The 14,141-nt window shown below is 43.5% G+C and overlaps 1 protein-coding gene across 2 annotated transcripts in view; it reads right to left on the reverse strand.

Moving 5' to 3' along the window:
- Positions 1-8,297, reverse strand: part of Il33 (interleukin 33) — a 36,422-nt gene extending 28,125 nt beyond the window's left edge. The window contains exon 1 of one of the 2 annotated variants that reach the window (XM_048438817.3): positions 7,898-8,297. The gene's annotated coding sequence lies outside the window, so the exon portion shown is untranslated. The remainder of the gene's footprint in view (positions 1-7,897) is intronic. The other variant, XM_048438819.3, reaches the window with a different exon arrangement.
- Between the last annotated feature and the right edge of the window lie 5,844 nt (positions 8,298-14,141).

The raw sequence follows: 14,141 nt of genomic DNA on the forward strand, positions 1-14,141 counted from the left end.
CCGAAGGTGAGCTTCTTATACGTTCGATTAAACACTAAGTTCTCTGTCCTTAAAGAACTGAAAGTTAATCATATTTAAGGAAAGAACCAAGGTGTCTATTAGGCTATGACAGACTCCTTGGGGCAGCTTTCAAAGGCTTCAGCTGCCCTCCTTAGGTATAGGCATGAAGCCGCTACAAACCAAATGCAAGGCTGGAGAGATAGCTCAGTAGCTGAAGACCTCTGTTGTGCAAACATGCGGGAACCTGAGTTTGAATCCCCGGCAGTCATAGAAAAGGCCAAGTGAGGTCACTTTTTCCTGTAACTCCAACACCATGGGGGACAGAGGTAGGAGAATTCCTGGGGCTTGTGGCTGCCAGCATAACTCTAGGTTCAGTGAGGTACCTCATGTCTGGGTGTTGCAATATTTGGTTTGTGTTTTAATAAATAAAGCTTGTCTGAAGATCAGAATGCAGTGCCAAGCCACTAGAGGCCCAGGAGTGGTGGCACTTACCTTTAATCCCAGGACTCGGGAGGCAGGCAGAGGGATCTCTGTTAGTTCAAGGCCACCCTGGGATACATAAGATTGAACCTGTCTGAAAGAGAAACAGAGCTCACATAAAGGCGATCCCAGCACTTGGGATCACATGTCCTTAATCCCAGCACTAGGGAGACAGGAGTGATATGGCTGGGCAGAGAAAAGAATATAAAGTCCACAGTGGCATTCAAAAGACAAAACAACTCCAAGATATTTTCGAATTAAAGTACGAATTCATATCACCTCTATTCTAAAGTTAATTTAAATATATCCATAGGGTATAAGAAAGGTTACCCTTGCACAAAGGCTACAATTGCTCCTAGTGTAGCTTTTATGGGTTTTCTCTTGTGTTTGTGATGTCCTCCTTGGAGGGCAACAGAAACACTCACATTGTAGAGCGGGCTGTTAAAGGCCCTTAGAGCTCCATGTTTCACAATGTATTCGCCGCCACACCTTCCCAAGCCAGCTGCATAGTCAAAAGTCAAAACAAGAATCCCTCCCAGCGCTGGCCGTTCTGATTGTTCCCCTTCTTGGGCATCTCCAACTGTCTTCTAACTCTCTGTTTTCGACAGTTTTGCCTAGGATTCCTAGTGGGCTCGGTCTTGGTTACTAGAAGTTGGGCTGAAGTTAAAAACAGGAAGTTAAAAAGGCTGTTGAACACTGGTCTTCTCAGGGGTGAGACTAACGAGCCACATCGCGTACTGAATGATATCAGCGGATGCCGAGACGTTCCAAAGTTAAGGGGCTTTCCATGCATAGATAATAAATAATAGAGGTAGGGAACCAGGCACCTTGTCCATTTCATCCCACCGCCCAGTGATCACACATTACACACTAACGGAAATACCACTCAGAGGTCTGGCGATGCACCAGCATTGTGTGACAGACTTCGCATGCTGCCACAGCCGGCAGTCAGATCCCTGCCACGATCACTCCAAGATCACTCCAAGGGGACCCCTCGCCGACTGAGTCTTCCCGACCTAGTTACTGACTGGGGTTGCCGTGAGAACTGCTGAGGGGAGAAGACTCTCTTCTCAAAGATAGCATGGAGAAGAGTTTCCCTGTTGTCTTAGAATACTAACAGCCTTAAACCATCTGTGTCTGAGTCTGCTCCCATGCGTCTGACACTGAGCAGAAAGCCTTCCACTCAATGTAATGAAGAAGATAATAGTCAGGTGTCCAGCTTGACCATCGCATCCTAGGCACGGCACTCTCCAAACAGTTAAGCCGTTTGCATTCTTTGAGTTAAGAGCGCTCAGTTTATTATATCAAATATTTACTACATAATAAAAACTCTGTTTTCCACAAAATATGTTCTTAGGTCAGTGAAGAAAAAAACGTGTGCTTTATTTAATAAAAAAAAAGAATCCTTTTGTTCATTCCTATAATAGGGACTTTTTGTTAAGGAAGTCAAAACAGGAAGCTGAAGACTGTCACTAAGTCAGAATCAATATCTGTACCAGTTTCTCTGACTGAAACTTTCAAAATATTTGAGATAATTAGTGTTAATGAAAGCGTAGCACTACTAGTAATAATTTGCCAATATGAAGACATTATATAGAGATCTGGTGAAGTGTGTTTTTGCTTCTGCTTTGAAACAGGGTCTCACTATGGAGCCCTGGCTGGCCTGGAACTTGTTATTTAAACCTGAGAAGAACTTACAGAGCTATGTATGCTTCTGCCTCTCCAGTGCTTTGGTTAAAGGCATGATTCCACACCTGGTTACAAAGTATTTCTGTACACACATGACTGGTGTGAACATGGTTGGGTCATATACATTATGCATAAAAGAAAACAGAAAATACAACCCTGAGGAGGAGAAATCTTGAACTAATAAATTCAGGTTTGAAGAAGTTATGTTTGGTTCTGAAAAGCTCCAAGTGAGAACAAGTTATGAAAAGCGTATTATCCTTTATGATAAACAAAACAAAACATGCATGGTGGCTCATGCCTGTTATCCTAACACTTGAGAGACTGAGGCTGAAGGATTACCGTGAGTGCCAAGTGAGCCTGGGGGATTCCAAGCTAGCCTGGGCTACAGTGTGAGACAATACACCAAAACTTTCTTTAAAAAGGAAAGGGGGTGGGGCTGTCAAGAGAGCTCAGCTGGTTAGAGCATTTACTATACAAGCCCAAGTATGTGAGATCAATCCCCAGAACCAACATAAAGGTGGAAGGAGAGAAAAGACGACACAGAATTGTCCTGTGACCTACACACACACACACACACACACAGAGAGACACAGGCACACACAGGCACACACAGGCACACACACAGGCACACAGAGACACACACAGACACACACACACACAGGCACACACACACACACAGACACACACAGAAACACACAGACACAGACACACACACACAGGCACACACACACACAGAGACACACACAGAAACACACAGACACAGACACACACACATACACACACACACAGAGACACACACAGACACAGACACACACAGACACAGACACACACAGAAACACACAGACACAGACACACACACACAGGCACACACACACACAGAGACACACACAGAAACACACAGACACAGACACACACACATACACACACACACAGAGACACACACAGACACAGACACACACAGACACAGACACACACACACACAGAGACACACACAGACACAGACACACACACACAGGCACAGACACACACACACAGGCACACACACACACAGACACACACACACACAGACACTCATGGGAAAATATAGCTTACTTAAATATCATTTAAAAAATATCTGCCAATAACAAGTCAACAAGCTAAAACTGGTTGAGACTGAGCAGAGAAGCCATACACAACTACAAAGTTCTGTTAAACTCCTCACAAAAATGTCAAGTCCCTGTTAAGATTCCATGGGAATTAATGAGCAAAACACTTTTCTGATCATATTTCTTTTTGTGCTTTCTCAGACGAACTCAAACGGCTAAGGAATTTTTTTGGTAATCATTTGATTTATGAGGTGTTGGAAGCAGGAGCAAATTAGATGTAAACTAGCCAAGTTTGTGGGTGAACCTGCCTAATTCCTAGCAACAAGAATAGCAAGAGAAAAAGAAGGGACAGTAGTTGGTGGAACTTTCCCCTCAGGTAACAGTGGGTTAAGCCCTGCCCAAAGAAGTCAAAGACTCTAGTGTTTTTTCACTAATGTTTTACATTAGAAAACGATGGGAATTCTAAATCAAAAGCATTCTTCCCTAGAGACACTTAGAGACATCGATGGCATTGATTTAGAAGCATGCTTACTTCTTTGTCTTTTGTTTTTTCTTCTTAATGAAACTTAGCCTTGGATTTTAATCTCTGACCTGAAATTTACCAACTTTGCCGTTTGGGGTAAATATGGTCTTTCCAAATCTCACTTTCTGTTTTTCACAAATCAAGATGGTAACATTTATGCCACAGAGGTACTGCAATAACTTGAGATCTTCTCACATCCAGTAGATGCTCAGAGGTGGACTCGTAACCTCTGACGATCACTTCCAACTGTGGAGCCAATCACAGAACTTCTCTTGAGTAGGGTTTTAATGATGTTTATTTGATAGTTGTTTCACATTTCACACCAGAGGGGGCAAAATTAGATACAGGAATATTGAGAAAGATCCAAATACATATAGCTAACAAGTGGTAGCTAGCTAGCCCCATAATGGCTCCCTCAATCAAGATATCTCTTTCCTTGCTCTCATCTCTGTCCTTCCTCCATCTCGACTATCCCATTGCCTCAAGTTCTCCTCTCCCTTCCCCTCTCCCCTCCTGTTCCTCTTCTGTCCTCACTTCTTCCCCCACCTCCATGCTCCCAATCTTGTCAGGCAGTCTTATCTATTTCCCCTTTCCTGGGGGATCTGTATATGTTTCTCTTAGGGTTCACCTTGTTACTTAGCTTCTCTAGGATCGTGGACTATAGGTTTTTTATCTTTTGCTTTACAGCTAGTATCCACTTATGAGTGAGTTCATAACATGTTCATCTTTCTTGGTCTGAGTTACCTCACTCAGGATGATTTTTTTCTAGTTTCATCCAAAACCTGGTACTAGAAAAAATCCCAGGAATCCACAAGGATGACCCTAGCTACAACCCTAAGCAACAGAGGAGAGGGTACCCAAACTGGCCTTGCCCTGTAGTCAGATTGATGAACATTTTAAATGTCACCATAGAATGAACATCCAGCAACTGATGGAAACAGAGGCAGAGACCCGCAGTGGAGCACTAGGCTGAACACCTAAAGTGCAGCTGAAGAGTGGGAGGAGGGAGAATGTGGTCAAGACCATGATGGGGATACTGAAACAGCTTACCTGAGCTAATGGGAGCTCACCAACTCCAGCCGGACGGGGAAGGAACCAGCATAGGACCAAACTAGACCCTCTGAATGTGGGTGACAGTTGTATGACTGGGGCAGACTGCGGGACCACTGGCAGTGGCATCAGGATTTATTCCTAATGCTTGTACTGTTTTTTGGAACCCATTCTTTTTGGATGGATACCTTGCTCAGCCTAGATATAGGAGGGAGGGCCTTGGACCTTCCCCGAAGCAATGTGCCTTACCTTCTCTGAAGATTGGATAGGGGTGGGTAGGGGGAAGGGAGAAGGAATGGGAGGAGGGGAGGGAGTGGGAACTGGTATTGGTATATAAAATGAAAAAAGATAGTTTGTTTTCTTTTTTAAAAAAATGAAATAAATTATAAAAAAAAAGGTAGCTAGAAGATGGACTTGAAGCTGTCACCAGAAGCTGTGTGTGTGTGTATGTGTGTATGTGTGTGTATGTGTGTGTGTTTGTGTATGTGTGTGTGTGTTTCTATTATATTACATTACATATTTCCCTAAACAAAAGATCAAAAAGCCTCAGGAGTATAGCAAAAGCAGTATTGCTGGAAGTCTACAGTAAGAAGAAGGTACAGCAAACTTCCCACACCCATTGGTCCCCTCTCATCGTGAGATCTGACTGCCCTGTATGAGATGTTTCCTTAGATATGCCTTTTGTGGGGTATTTGATCACACTGTGAACCCCGAGTTTGCCTTTGGGTTAGTTAAATAAAATCTACTTTGCATCAGGAGACTGGGTTCGCAACTAGTTGACAGAAAGTAATCGTAGAGCATTGTGGGGAATCTGGGAGTGATGGACACAGGAAGTAGTAGGGAGGGACTTAGCATGAGTTCTTTTGTTTAGAGAGAAGTCAGCTAGTTGCTACTCAGCCTCTCTGAGCTAGCAGGTTTTCACCTCAGCCTTTGACTCCCAAGTCAATAATTATTAATAAAATACATAGAACAATAAAGATTTAATTAAAAGCTGTATTTGGCAGCAGTGACTTAGTCGGTGCCTGTGGGAACAGAATTTCCACTGAGAGCAGCCTGAGTGGCCCGGCTGCTGCCAGAGAAACAAGGTGGTAACTGTGGAACCACATTTGCCGGCTAAAACGGCGGCGGATTAAAGCACAGCTTCTGAGCCAACAGAGAAACAAGTACCCAAGTGCCCCTCATAGGCTGGAGAGATAGCTGAGCGGTAGGGTGTTTACCCGTGTGTTCGAAGTCTTGGCATCAAGTCAGAGCACCAGAAAACAAACAAAAAGATGCTCCCTTCGACCCAGACACCCACACCAGAGACATGGTAAGGAACTGATGAGGCAAGCGGTTCTAGCACAATTTCCTGACGTCTGTGAACCAACCATCTTTTCATATTGTTCCACAGAGTTACGGTTCCTTTTTACTATTGATGGAGTTCACATGTGACCTTATAGTATCTAACTGTCCCTTCAGCAAACTGGTGCTCGGAGGGGAAATTCTGCCCCCTACCTTTGAACTCACCTCGCAGAGTTTGCAAACATGCCAGCGGTTGCATGAAAGATGCATTGATTTTGGCAAAGTCATGCTCAGGTTGTTAAAAACAAACTAAAATCCTCATTATCGGCCTTCCTCAGCCAAACTCTTCCCGATTACATATTTATCTCCTCACAGCACTGCTTTTATACTGCTTCCCTTTGATTTGATTTCTGGATTGAATGTGACGCTTGACAATTCCTGGATGTGTCTCATAAACCTCTTTTCCTGTAAACCTTGGCAGATGCTGAAGAGAAATCCTCATTATTTACTGTTTGAAATTCATTCCCAACCCTATTAAATCCTGTGCATGAAAGTAAAAATTGACCATGGAACTGTATATGCCATAAGGTAACAGAGATCCAAAGAAACAGCATTTAGGTCGCTGAGGAAATCAGAGCTCACCTTTGCATGGGAAATGGCAGAACCTCTCAGAGAAGGAGGAGGGGGGATGTAAAATTTGGTCCAGAGAACCAGTGCAATCTGCATGGCATGCTTATTAACTGTTTAAGGGAACTCGCTCACTGTGAGATAAGTTTCAGGGACCCCTAAGTCTGAGAAATTAGGGGGATCTGAGATGTTTGAAATGTAGAACTGTGTACCATCCGGGAGGAAACCAGAGGGGAGCATCAAAGACAAACAAGAAAAGCAGCTGTCCAGGGCATTGGGCCCAGCGCTGAACCACAGCATCAAGCAAGGATGAAGCCCGGAAGCAGGCACATTTGGAAAGAAGGCAGCCATATGCAGTCTCTGGCTCCCATGGGATCACAGTATAGGGCCTGTCAGGCTGTATTTCTTACTGAAACAATCTGAAGGGCAGACATGCGTCTAGATCAGTTTCTCAACCTGTGGGTCGCGACCCCTTTGGAGGGTGGCACGACCCTTTCACAAAGGTCATATATCAGACATATTGCATCTCAGATATTTACATCACAAGCCAAAACAGTAGCAAAACTACAGTTATGAAGTTGCAATGAAATAATTTTATGGTTGGAGGTCACCACAACTGTTTTAAAGGATCGGAGCACCAGGAAGGTTGAAGCCCACAGAGAGGTAGAGAGAAGTATGAGGGAAGATTGTCAGGAGCGCAAAGGACAAGCGGCCTTCAGAAGAGAGTATGTCAGGTGAACGGTAGCAAAATGGATAAACTTTTAAAATGTATCCATTTAGGTAATCAGTTTCTTATGCACCCCTCCCCCAATTCTGTAGTCACAGTTTTCCTTGATCTTCCTTTTACTGAGAGCTATTTGCAAGCAATTGCTAAACATAAAAGAAGAAGTTGAATGATCATCTTGCTTGGGAAAGCTTCACGTTGGGAAGGGATTTAAATGCTAACAGTGTCCAGTCAGACCATTTATCAATAATTTAAAAAAATCACCAGAAGGAAAGCAGACGGTATTCATGAGTTAATAGCGGCTATCTCTCATCGGCTAAACCTCTGTTAGTAACGACTTCTTTCTCAGAATTAGGGAGGGAGGGAGAGCTCCATAGTTCCTAAGGGTTTTCTTTAAACCCGACAAAAACTTTCGCATGATTTTGGTCTCCGTCTTACCTTGGTGATCTTGTCCCGACTCCTCTCTGAGCAGCTGCAGTTTCTCCTCCGTGCAGAGCACAGAGCGACTCACGCTCTTTTCATTACCCCGGACTTGGCAGAGAACCAGGTAGTCTTCGAAGGGAGATGTGGGAGGCAGGAGCTGGGCCAATTTTTCTCACTTCTTTTCAAAAAGCTAATAGCATTATTGTTGTCAACATCTATGATTCACTGATTTCTGCCTCCCCTTTTGCCTTTTCTTTTTATGTTGATTTGTGTGGGGGGGGTCAGGGAGGGCAGTGAGGGACAAGGTCTTGCTAGCTAACCTTGGGTGGCCTTTAATTCAGGATATTCCTGCCTTGGCCTCCAGGGCTAGAACTACAAGGTCACCACATCTGCATTCTTCTCTGCCTTGATTTTAAGTTTGAATTGCCAACAATGGATTTTATGTGTCCCCGCCTTTCTCTCCCCCCCCTCTTCTTCCAGAACTCACGCCAGAGTTATCTCACACGCACCCCTCCTCCCATCTTCATGCCCCAATTCTTTCTCTGCTCCCACCCTTCACAGTTTGGCTCATGAATTCCAAACTTCTAAGTTAAACTCCTAAGTGTTACATTATCAGAAATATGCAGCTTATCTACACAAAAAAAAAAGCCCTCAGAGCTCCGTGTATCTCAACATAGCTGATCTGCCTCCATACTCTGACCACAATAATTAACTGGCAGTAATAATGATGGTGATCATAGAAAAGAAAGCAAACACCAGCCGTTTGAAGAATCCATACCAGGGAAGAAGGAAAAGATCCTTCAGGCTAGCTAGACTAAGGCGATTATTTCCTAGGCTGTAAAGTTACCATTAAGACAATATAAATCTGTGGTTCCCACACAGACCAAACAAGCTAGCTTGAAGGAAAAAAAAATAAAGACACGTTTCTAGGGATAAGTAGTGTTTACCTTCTTGCATAAAGATACTGATCTGGAGTTGAAGGAAAACCAACTTCCTTGCCCTTTCCAAAGGCCCCATATACCTTTTCCTCAGTCACTAAGCAGTACCAGGGACAGACAGATCCCTAGTGACAGCCAGTCAGAGCCTCAGATGGCAGCCTGCCAGGGTGGATGAGCTCAGAGAAACACACACTGCGTGGTGGCAAGTGCAGGGTGGTATTTTTTAAGAAAGGACCCGGAATGCCAGGCCACACCACCTTCTGCTCTGTGAGATGTGTCTGGGTGGAGAGGGCCGGGGAGGAGAGCAGGCGAAGGATAGATGGTTGATTTTTCTCAGAGCACCTACCCTCCCCACATAGGAGGAGGAGGAGGAGGAGGAGGAGGAGGAGGAGGAGGATATGCCCCACAACTTATTTCTAAAAACCAACGTTTAGTGCCTTCTCTATTAAGAGAACAGTTAGTGAAATCTTTCCTGGCTTTCTCACAAACGAACAACGAAGAATCCATAAGTGAGTGAAGATGGCTTCCAGTAGAAGTGCCCTCATTAGCCGCTATTCTCAAGCAGTCTTCAACCTACTGGATAATGGGTTAGTGACCATTAGACAGCTACCCATCTTAGGAAGTCTTCAAGCTAATACGTGGCATCATTCCCAACATGTTTGCTAGTTCCCTTTTTTCTGCGACAAAAAAAGGGGGGGGGCCCGCTGACCACAATGGGTGGGATCAAGCTCACTGATCCGCCCCGTGTTTGCCTTGTGGCAATCACTGACATTTCTCAAGGTCCCTCTCTCAGTTCTCCACATTGGGACCTGAAAAATAATCTACAGTACACAGTCACTCAGAAGCAGCAGGAGGCATTAGTGGCAGCAGGAGCCTAGTTTGGTGCCTCTGGCTACAACCTGAGGTGACTTAGGGACTTGGGGTGGGGGTGGAGGGACTTAGGGACCCCACCTTTCTGTGATTGAGATCTTGATTTACCCTGTAGAAAAGAAGTCATTACAAACAAAGTTGGATTTTTTTAAGGATAAGAGAAAGAGATAGCATTCATTTTAGATATAAACACAGGCATTTGGAGCGACAGATATGACTTAACAATAGCACTGTGGATTATTTTACAGCTTGTAAAGTTAAATTGTTTAAAGTATCCAGTTTACAGTCAGGGTCAAAGATAAAGCAAAGTTTAAAACTTAAGTAACAATTTCACATTGTAATGTTAAGTTTAAAACATGGGCCAGCTGACTGATTTCTCCTTGCATATGGGATTTCCTTTTGTAAATGAAGTTATGAGGTAGTTGATGAGGTGTGCCTTTCAGGTCTGTGGGTGCCTGTTGTGGTCAACTCAAAGGTAACAGTGCATTTTGGCTCTTAGAGAACACAGTTTGATACTAGTGAACACTCTTTTCTAAGGGAAATGTCTTAGAAAAATGAGCACTTCTCTGTAAGCAATCTTAGTAACATGGTTTTCAGTTGTGTTTGAATATTTTATTTTCACCAGTGAGAAACAGAAACCAGATCCAAATTAGACAAAGGACTTTCTTCCCTTCTCACATTCATTTAACTTTTCCAGTGTCTCTGTCCCTTCTTGGGAGAAAGTGGACACCAGTTCCCCTGTCTTTTAGTTAGACCTCAGACAGCGCTGCCCCCTTTCCACCTCCTTTAGTTAGACCTCAGACAGCTGCCCCAGAGAGGAGTCTTTCCATGCATCTGACAAGTTTAGCCAGTCCTGGCAGTTCTCAGAATTTCTGAGAACCATGATGTGGGATTCCTGTATACTGTATGCTCTGTATGCTGTGATTACCATTGGTTAATAAAGAAACTGTTTTTGGCCTGTGATAGGGCAGAAGAGAGGTAGGTGGGGAAAACTAAACCGAATGCTGGGAGAAAGAAGGTAGAGGCAGGAAAAGCCATGTAGCCCTGCCAGAGACAGATGTCGGGGGAACTTTTTCCAGTAAGATACAGCCACGTGGCGATACACAGATTAATGGAGATGGGTTAGTTTAGGATATAAGAGTTAGCCAGAAATACATTTACGCTATTGGCCAAACAATATTGTAAATAATAAAGTTTCTGAGTGATTATTTCATGGTCTGGGCAGCTGAGAATGAACAAGCGGCCTCCTACTACAGAACCAGAAACATTTTCTAAGACCATTTTACTTTTGAGTAGAGTCTGGTCTCAGGTGGAACTCACAGAGTTCCACCTGCCTCTGCCTCCCTTCTGGGATTAAAGATGTGTGCCATCATCCCAGACTATAAGATTGTGGAACTCTGAAGCCATTTCTGACAACTCTCCGTCTCAGCAGTAATGCTCCCCCCTCCCCTGGGAACAAAGGACCTAACAATTGCCCACACACGAACTGAAATGTGGGGAACTTTCAACCATCTCCCTGAGTCCTTGTGAATGTTCTCCAAATAGAACTCAGTTATTGAATAAGGGCAAGATAACCCTTAGATGTTGACTCAGTTACTGATGTTTTGACTTAGGCCCTGGGAAAGGGGCAAAGTGACCCTCAGGTGTTTCTTCTTACCTCATCTGATCTGGCAACCACTCTCCAGCCAATTATTGGTAATAGTTCTTTTGAATAAGCCAATCATAATAGTTAAAGAACAGCCCCCATACTCCCCCTTTCTTCTGTGGTTTTTTCCTTTAAAAATAGCCTGTACCAGTCATTCGGGGTCTTTCTAGCCTTCCAAATGCTGGAAGACCCTGTCATGACAGAATTAATAAAATCCTCATGCTTTTACATCAGTTGTGGTATGAGAGACAGTCTCTGGGGGGCAACTCCTCCTTGGTGATTGTACTCTAGAGTCTAACAAGATAAAGTCTTAATGAAAACCTGCCCGTATGCTGACCTGTGGGTTTAAAGTCCCTATAGTTGAAGAGACATCACTATTGTTCAAGTCATTTAATCTTGAGAGGCTTTAAGACCCTAGAGTTCTGCAGAAGAAGTGCAAAAACTGCCAATCTATCAGGATGTCCTGCTGTGTCTCATAACTAAAGATGTTCTGAGAGCCTTTTCCATATTTCACTCCCAGAATGATGCAGTGCATCACAGGTCAAGAGAGAAGATAGGTGAAATGCCACCAAAACCTGCCTTCCTTGACCACCCCACTTCCAAATAAATACATAGAGAATTATTCTTACTTATCCTGTCTACCATAGTTCCAGGAAGGGATTTACAGATGAGAACAGGAACCTACCAACTCACAGAGACCTGGAAGGAAAGGTTTGGACCTTCTTCCCATCTGATCTGTTCTGAGAGTGACTGACCCTTCAGCTGGAGTTTCTCGATCAGAAGGTGGATGTGTAGAACATACCCACCACACTAATCAGTGGCTAAAGAGAAAGTCAAAAGAAAAAAGAACTCATTATAAACAAAGTTCAACAAAATGTCCAAAGAAATTTGTTCACATGGTTCCTAACTCAAAAGACTTTCAGGGTTCCATTTTTACTTGATGCCACCAAGTAATTCAGGAGACTTGGGGGAGGAGGAAAATCTGTTGATTTACCACAAAGATACAAAATGAAGAAGTCGGGGAAAGAGAGAATCTTTTGGAGACTACATCTGTCAGGAAGACGATTTTTAGGGCCTTCTGGGAGAGGTGGGAAGGAGGGAGTCGTGTTTAAATGATGAGGAACTGGAGAGGTGACTCTATGGTTATGAATGGGCACAGTTCTTGCAGAGGACATGGGTTGGGTTTCCAGAACCCAAATCAGATGTTTCACAACCACCTGTACTCCAACTCCAGGGGATCTATTGTCCTCTTCTGGCCTCCTCTAGCTCCTACACTTATGTGGGCTCTCTCTCTTTCTCTCTCTCTCTCTCTCTCTCTCCCTCTCTCTCTCTCTTAAAATTTTTGTTTTCACTGTGCTTGAATGTTTTACCTGTATGTGTGTCTGTGTACTGCATGTATACTATGCTGATGGAGGCCAGAAGAGGGCATTGGAGCCCCCTTGGAATTAGAGTTACATATAGTTGGAACCTGACATGTGGGTGCCAACCAAGAGCCCCAGAAGAGTAGCCAGCCTTGGCCCCCTCTTAATTTTATAAATAAATAAATAATCTTTAAAATATATGGAAAATTACTAAAATAAGTTAAGAAACTTAAGTAAATTAGAGGAGGGTTAATTAAAGTTTACTCAACAAAGTATCAAATTCTATCTAGCATAATGGTGCATGCCTTTAAACCCAGCACTTGAGGGGCAGATATAAGTGGATCTTTGTGAGTTCAAGAACAGTTTGGTCTACATAGTGAGTTCCAGAACAGCCAGAGATACATATTGAGACCATGTCTCAAGGGGAAAAATATCAAGCTCCAACCATAATTGGAAACCTCATGCCTATTCTAGTTATAGTGTAGAAAAAATACTTTAATGTGAGCTTCCTCATTTATTTCTCTGCTGCTACAATAAAAACACTAACCAAAATCAACAAGGGGAGGAAAGGGTCTATTTGGCTTACAAGTTACAATCATTTATCATGGATGAAAGCCAAGATAGGAACTTGGGGGCAGAGACCATGGGGGAGTGCTGCTTCCTGGCTTGCTTCCCATGGCTTGTTCAGTCTGCTTTCTTAGCTTAGGCATGGCACTTCCCACATGGTTGCCCTACAAGATAATCTTATGGAGGTCTTTTCTCAATTAAGGTTCCTGCTTTCTTGATTGCAGTAGCTTGTGTCAACAAAACTGATTAGGACAAGAGTACTGAATATCTTAGCAAGGACTTCAATTAGGTCATTGCAATAGTCTAGAAGAGAGGACTAGGACCTAGACCAAGGTGACATTTTTATTTGGAGTGTACTTTGAAGATAGAATCACCGGAAATTTTTTTTAATTGAAGGTTCAAAGATAAAGTGGGCATCAGCAAGACCCCCAGGTGACATGAGTTATCATCTACTGAGGTTGGGATAAATCGTGAATGCTGAAGTTGTGGTATACGGAAAGAGAATCTGGAGCCCTTTTGGAGACTGCACCAAGTCTCTACTAGATACATACACATGGAAATGCAAGTGTGGGGCCAGACAGAAAGTGCTGGAGTTTGGCCTTTATGTGGTTTTGTCATTACCCAATGGAAAAACCACAAGGCTTGATGGAAATTGGACAGGGAAGAAGTGAAGACTGAAAAGATGAAGACAGACAGGAAGCTCAAACCCTGAAGCATTTCAACAGTTAGAAACTGGAAAAAAAACCGAAGAATCCTAGAGTTAAGGCAAGGAAGAGGCACTAATGAGGTAAGACCAAGGCACGTGTGATGTTCTGGAAACTAAGTGTAGATGGTCTTTAAGTGTTTGGAGGGATCAAACCTCTAAGATATTAGGAGAA

Source organism: Myodes glareolus, chromosome 7 (assembly GCF_982192425.1).
Source record: "Myodes glareolus chromosome 7, mMyoGla1.1, whole genome shotgun sequence".
Taxonomy (NCBI): Eukaryota; Metazoa; Chordata; class Mammalia; order Rodentia; family Cricetidae; genus Myodes; species Myodes glareolus.